This window comes from Crocuta crocuta, unplaced genomic scaffold (genome assembly GCF_008692635.1).
Source record: "Crocuta crocuta isolate KB4526 unplaced genomic scaffold, BGI_CrCroc_1.0 scaffold382, whole genome shotgun sequence".
Lineage (NCBI taxonomy): Eukaryota > Metazoa > Chordata > Mammalia > Carnivora > Hyaenidae > Crocuta > Crocuta crocuta.
In genome coordinates, this window is record NW_027531873.1 from 4,445,363 (window position 1) to 4,451,603 (window position 6,241).

Here is a 6,241-nt window from a genome sequence, read left to right on the forward strand (position 1 = left end):
GATATGTCTCAGAGCCTATAATATGCTGATGTGTATAGTGGATTTCTAAGAGAATGATGTGTGTACTTTCTCACATTTTTTTATATTTTTTAAATTTATTTCTAGGAAAGAGAGAGAGAGAGAGCGAGTGAGCAGGGGAGGGTCAGAGAGAGAGGGAGATACAGACTCTGAAATAGGCTCCAGGCTCCGAGCTGGCAGTCAGTACAGAGCCTGACGCGGGGCTCGAACCCACAAACCGCGAAATCATGACCTAAGAGAAAGTCGGACGCTTAACTGACTAAGCCACCCAGGCGCCCCACTTTCTCACATTTTTAAATCAAACCTTCTTCCTCTACTCCTTTTATCTTTTTGCAAAGCATCTCATTGATGTTTTGTTTCGCACAACAGAATTTGGTCAAAACTGTTTATAGAATCTGGAAAAGAGAATTTTTTACAATTTTTATTAAAATTCTATAACCTGTCTCTTGAATCTGGATTCCTAGGAGTCTAGATGAGTGCTTCTAAAACTTTAATGTGTATGCAAATTTGCTGGATAGTCTGTTAATATGTGGAATTGGATTCGGTTGGTCTCAGTGGGGCCAGTGATTTTGCATTTCTAACAAGGTCCCAGATGACATTGATGATATTGGCCCATGCAACACACTTTGCGTTTCTGGTTGAAAAATGTTTAAATGGTTTCTGTTGCCTGGGTCTTGGCAGTGAGCTCGTTAGAAGGGCATTTCCTTACAAAACAGGGAGTTGGAGCTGAGTAAATAGTTATTATTCTGTTTTATTTTCTTTATAATTTTACCTGGCTAGGAGGGGTACACATGCACATACACTCATGAATTTAGAGTAAAAGAGCAAATAGCTATGTGCATTAACACTGCACTGTCTGTGTTTGAAGTATTCCATGTTTTTTTGAGAAGTCCCTACTGGGAGAGTTTGAGTCTCTGTTCTGTAAACAATAACTTTGAATGTTAAATTCCACATCTAGAATAATTCTTAGTTCGACTCACTTGTTTAACTGGTTACCCATCTTAACATTATGCACCCAGCCTAGGCCAAAGTCTTAATTGACTCTTTGTGAAAGTTTATCAGACAAGGTTTTAATTATTTAATCTAAGGCTGAAATAACAAAAGATTTATCTTGTAGGCTAACTCCATGTATTTGTACTTTGATATCTGAAGCGATCTCTGTACAGAGGTTCTAAGGCTACTGTTTGAGCTTGTTGGGAAAGAGCAACAGAAATGATTAGCAGTTATCTGTGCTGGGCGGGGGAAAGGAAATACCCTCACAGAAGCTGAGCTGCTTATTTGACATCCCTGATAAACCATTAGGTTATGCTGACACCACATTGTCACCAGATGGTCTTTGCACCCTGTGCTTTGGTTAGCATCCATTGTCAAATACTTAAATATTGACTAAAGCTATTATAAAAATAATTTGTTTCAAATGCCATTTTATTTTTTAATACTAAAATTGCTTTTTAGGCTGTGTATTCAGAGTAACTGAGCCAAGATTCCAGTGAAATATCTAGATAGTGCTAAAAATAAGTGCAGTGTTATTCCTTTAAGCCCCCTCTCAGTGCTTGGATTGATTACTCCTCAAATTCTTGCTAACAAATTCTTCCTAATAGAGATTTATTTGTATGTAACCCAAAACTCCTATTTGGAAACAATTGATGGAGTTATGAAAAGTCTTTCCTCAGTAGGTTAAATGTTTCCTGCAGACACTTTGTCATTGTTACCAAGTAAAACTTAAATCCTTAGTCATATCAAAATTTTAAATTAATTGAGTCTGAATCATGATTTTATTATATTCCTCGATTTGTGTAATAAAGCATTAACAATATTAACAATTAAGATACTTCTTTTTATGTGTTACACTCAGTTTGGTGGAGCAGAAAAGATAAAACAAACTATAAATGCCAGTGGAAAAGAAAAACAGATTCAAAATTATCCAGTGATTTACTCAACTATAAACTACATTCTTAAAAGAGGGACATAAAATATCCTGGGCACGTATGCATGTTCTTGTGTATATGTTCTTATGTTGTTGGTGGTGTATATTGTTTTGGCTTTGTTTTGTTTTCTTGTTCCCTATATAAAACCAAATAAGAGCTTTTCTGACTTGGTAGTAGAAAGTCAGGATAGAGAGCTGGCTGAGCTGTCCTCCATCTCTAAGTTGCATATAATCTATTGGGCTACTCTTGTGTCCACCTCTTCATAAATTTAGATGGCTGGCTCTGACTGCCATAAAAGGTATGTATCGTAGCTATGTACTATAAGAATGCTAAACTTATCATAGTTGTATCACTGTAAATTCAGCGCCTGTTGCTGTATAATTACGATACTGCATTTGAAGAAAATAAAAAAGCAACTTCAAATTTGTGTACAGAATATTGTTTTCTCATTTGTGTATTAGGAAGGATGAAAATATAGATTATTAGGTAGAAAAAACGGAGAAATTTGTGTCAGAGCTCCTTGTAATCTCACGCTTACATCCTTATGTTTGTGTATTTGCTTTCATGTAGCTTTATATAAATCACACTGTCTAATGCATGGGGGGAAAGAGATCAGAACGTGAGGGATAATCCTCTTTGAGAGAGGGACCATGTCTTATATTTCCGTCCCTACATACCCTCCATTGGGCTCTCTGCAAAGCAATATATTGATTGTGGAATCCCAAAATCATGTCAATTTGTCTTTGAGCTGTAAGCAGGCATAAAATCAGACAAAGGCAAAAAGCAGCGTCTATAACATGAAACAATTCAAGGGAAAGTGCTAATCACAAATTAGTTATGGTGGGGGAGGGGCAAAAGAAGGACTCAAAAGTATCGATTTAGTCAACACAAGTGCAAAATCAATTATTGTAATAAAATGTTGGTTATTTGAGTTTGTTCAAAATTTTCAGTCTTACTTTTAAAAAGTAAATACAATTACCTTGTTTTCAGTTTGTCAGATACAGATACATAATTTCCTTGAGTATGTTTTTCCTGTTTGTGAGTCACTTTTCTGGGCTCAGCCTTGCTGTTTCCTAGGCAGCACTGAGAATTGGGGTTAAGACAAACGGATTATCCACTCATAGAGTCAACAGTCAGTTATCAGAAGTCATTACCATGTGCAAACAAAATGGGAGTTTTTAGCTTTAAAGAGAAATAAAAAGGATTTTGAGTTTTAAGTATCATTAGGTAATACTTTATATAAACAGGAAGGTATTTCACACTGCAACTTGAGGCCAGGCAATCGATATCCATATATAATTGGTGCCTACATTCAACCCATAATACGGTTTTCTTCTGTTTGCTCCAAGAGAATGAGGGGAAAATAACATTAAATTGTGGAACTTTAGCCATAAATCTTAATTGAGTTTGCTTAAGTGCTACTTAAAAATGTTTGCAGGAGATTTGAACCAGTGCCACAATATTAATTGAAACATAAAACTCGGTCATTTAAACATCTTTTTCCTAGGTCAGAGAAAGTCTTTACTGAATTAAAATATGCTATTATTCACCAGGGAAGATTATGTATTTTGCTCTCTGTACAAAATAAAGGTAATGGATACTGTGATTATGTGCTATAAGTCCTGGAAATTTATGGTTGACCTAAATTCCTCTAGTGTATGAATTTTTCTTGGTTAGCCACCAAACTGCATTTTGTGGGGTGAAAAATCAGTGTCCTGGAGATTTCCTTAATTTGCTACAAGTCAGTGAGTGGATTGGTGTTAGTAAACATTCGATTCTGAATCCTGTGCTTGCACCAAGCAGCTTCTCAAGGCAACAGTACGAGGTTAACAACTTACTAAAAATAACTAACATATACTAGTGCTTATTATATGCCAGAGAGTATGTGAAGCACTTTATAGGCATTATTTCATTTTGTTCTCAGAATGATATAATGAATATATTATTATCTGCATTTTTAAAAATATTGCAAACTGAGGTTCAGATCTTGTCCAAGGCCATGTGGGTGAGAAATAGTAGAAATGGGATATGACCCCAATTAGTCTGCTGGCAGCATCTTTGCTTCTAACTACTATGTTAAACTTTGTCCAATAGATTAATTTAGAGGCAGCAAAAAATGTAGATGTTTTTAAGAGAACCAAAAGTCTTCATTTAAACCATGGTAGAATTCATTTCTTTCCTGAGGTGATCAATGAGGTATAAAATACAAACTACTGCATCTATTAATAGATTAGACAATTTTTAAATTGTTTTTCATCCTGAAAGTCTATACATTAGTAAAAATGATTTAGTTGAAACTATTTTTTTCTTAGGACCTATTTCAAAACACTTTTAAAATTGAAAAGCTAATTCGGCTCAAAATTCAATTCCTATCCAAATGTATCTTTTAAAAGCAATTCCTAATTTTCTCTTCCAATGAGCTTATGAAATGTATATTCAAAAGGAGGGGACACTGTTTTTTGAAAAATGTTCATTTATTCTCTAGAAGAATCCAGAAAACCAATGATTGTCTCAATGAAATCTATGCTTTTTCCTCCCTTTTATTCTTCCTGTATAAGCAAAGTGCCTTGGTGGGAAAAGGGGGCTTAATTAATTTGAGAAAACATGCTACAGCACATTTACTGAGATGCTATCATAAGTAATTAAAACAAAATTGCTCTTGTCAAAATAAATGAATAAATTTGATGAGGCATTTCCCTTTATTTTGGAGATTTGTTCCACTTTATCACTAATTCATAAAATCCACAAAGGGTCTCTAGTCATCAGGGTGATTAGTTAAATTCTGCTGTTGTTGCACTATTATGAAAGGGAAAAATAGAGCTGATACATATACCAGGCCAAATGAGTAGGCTAAGAGCACATTTCTGCAAGTGCTCTAAAAAAATTGTGTGGGGGCGCCTGGGTGGCTTAGTCGGTTAAGCGTCCGACTTTCGCTTGGGTTATGATCTCGCGGTTCGTGGGTTCAAGCCCCGCGTCGGGCTCTGTGCTGACTGCCAGCTCAGAGCCTGGAGGCTGTTTCAGTCTGTGACTCCCTCTCTCTGACCCTCCCCTGCTCACGCTGTCTCTCTCTCTCTCCTAGAAATAAATAAAACATTAAAAAAAATTAAAAAAAAAATTGTGTAAGGCCATGTACCTTCTGAAGTCAAGGCAAAAATTATCATTAATGTTCAATGTTTGTATGTAAATACTACAATGATTTTTCAATGTAAAGGACATTCTATCATTGGAAAAAAAATCCGCTATTGTCTCATACTACAAACCATAGAGGTAAAGCTTGTAGAAGTAAAGCTTGACCACTTGTTCTGTTCTTAATAGGTGCTAGTGTGCTAACATGAGTGTTAAGTAAAAAGATATATTATTAAGTAAAAGGATATCATACTTATAAATAAAGGTATCCACCAAAAGAGGGCTTAGGTTAAGAATTATTGAATAACATGAAATTGACTCATCCAAAATGATGTTGATGTCCTCAACTCTACAAAGAAAAGAAGGTAATATTGGGATAGGTCATACTAGAGCTGGTATTTCTAATTTAAAGCATGCAAAAGCTGAAGTCCTCTGTTTATTAAGTACCTATTATTATCAAGGCACTGTTTTAGGTAGTATGGCGATAAAAAAAATATCCATGGACCTGCCTTCGAAGATCCTGTACTCTGGTACAAGAGATAAGATACTTAAATAATTACAATAGGATATAAAACAATATTTGTTGAGAAATATTCAGACACATTTTCTGAGTGGTTAGAGTTCTTTTAAAAGAAGGGTTTGAGTGCTTGCTTTGGCAGCACATATACTAAAATTGGAACGATACAGAGAAGATTAGCATGGCCCCTGCACAAGGATGACATGCCAATTCATGAAGTGAGCCATATTTTTGAATGCTGAGAACAAATTGAGAGCTGATGGGGGTGGGGGAGAAGGGAAGGGGGGTGATGGGCATGGCGGAGGGCACTTGTTGGGATGAGCACTGGGTGTTATATGGAAACCAACTTGACAATAAACTATTTAAGAAATAAATAAACATTTAAAAAATTTAAAAAATATAAAATAAAAGAAGAGTTTGAGACTTGTCTTTCAAGAGATACACCAAACTTCCAACCTAAACATATCTATTTGAGTACAGAAACACATACAACACCTTTTAGGATTATTCATTTTGGATATTAGTCACAGAAAATCTGTCATTTTGACCTAGGTTTCTCATAGCCAATCCAGTATTTCAGAAACCCTACCAGGTAGATGTCTTTAAACTTTATGTTTAAGTTTATAATGTGAACATTAGGAAGCATGATAAA

At 35.3% G+C, this 6,241-nt stretch overlaps 1 non-coding gene across 1 annotated transcript; it reads left to right on the forward strand.

The window, feature by feature from the left end:
* Positions 1 to 5,715: 5,715 nt before the first annotated feature.
* LOC144238965 (U6 spliceosomal RNA) lies at positions 5,716 to 5,822 on the forward strand. Its single transcript, XR_013337270.1, has one exon. It is a non-coding gene; the product is annotated as a U6 spliceosomal RNA (small nuclear RNA).
* The last annotated feature ends 419 nt before the right edge of the window (positions 5,823 to 6,241 follow it).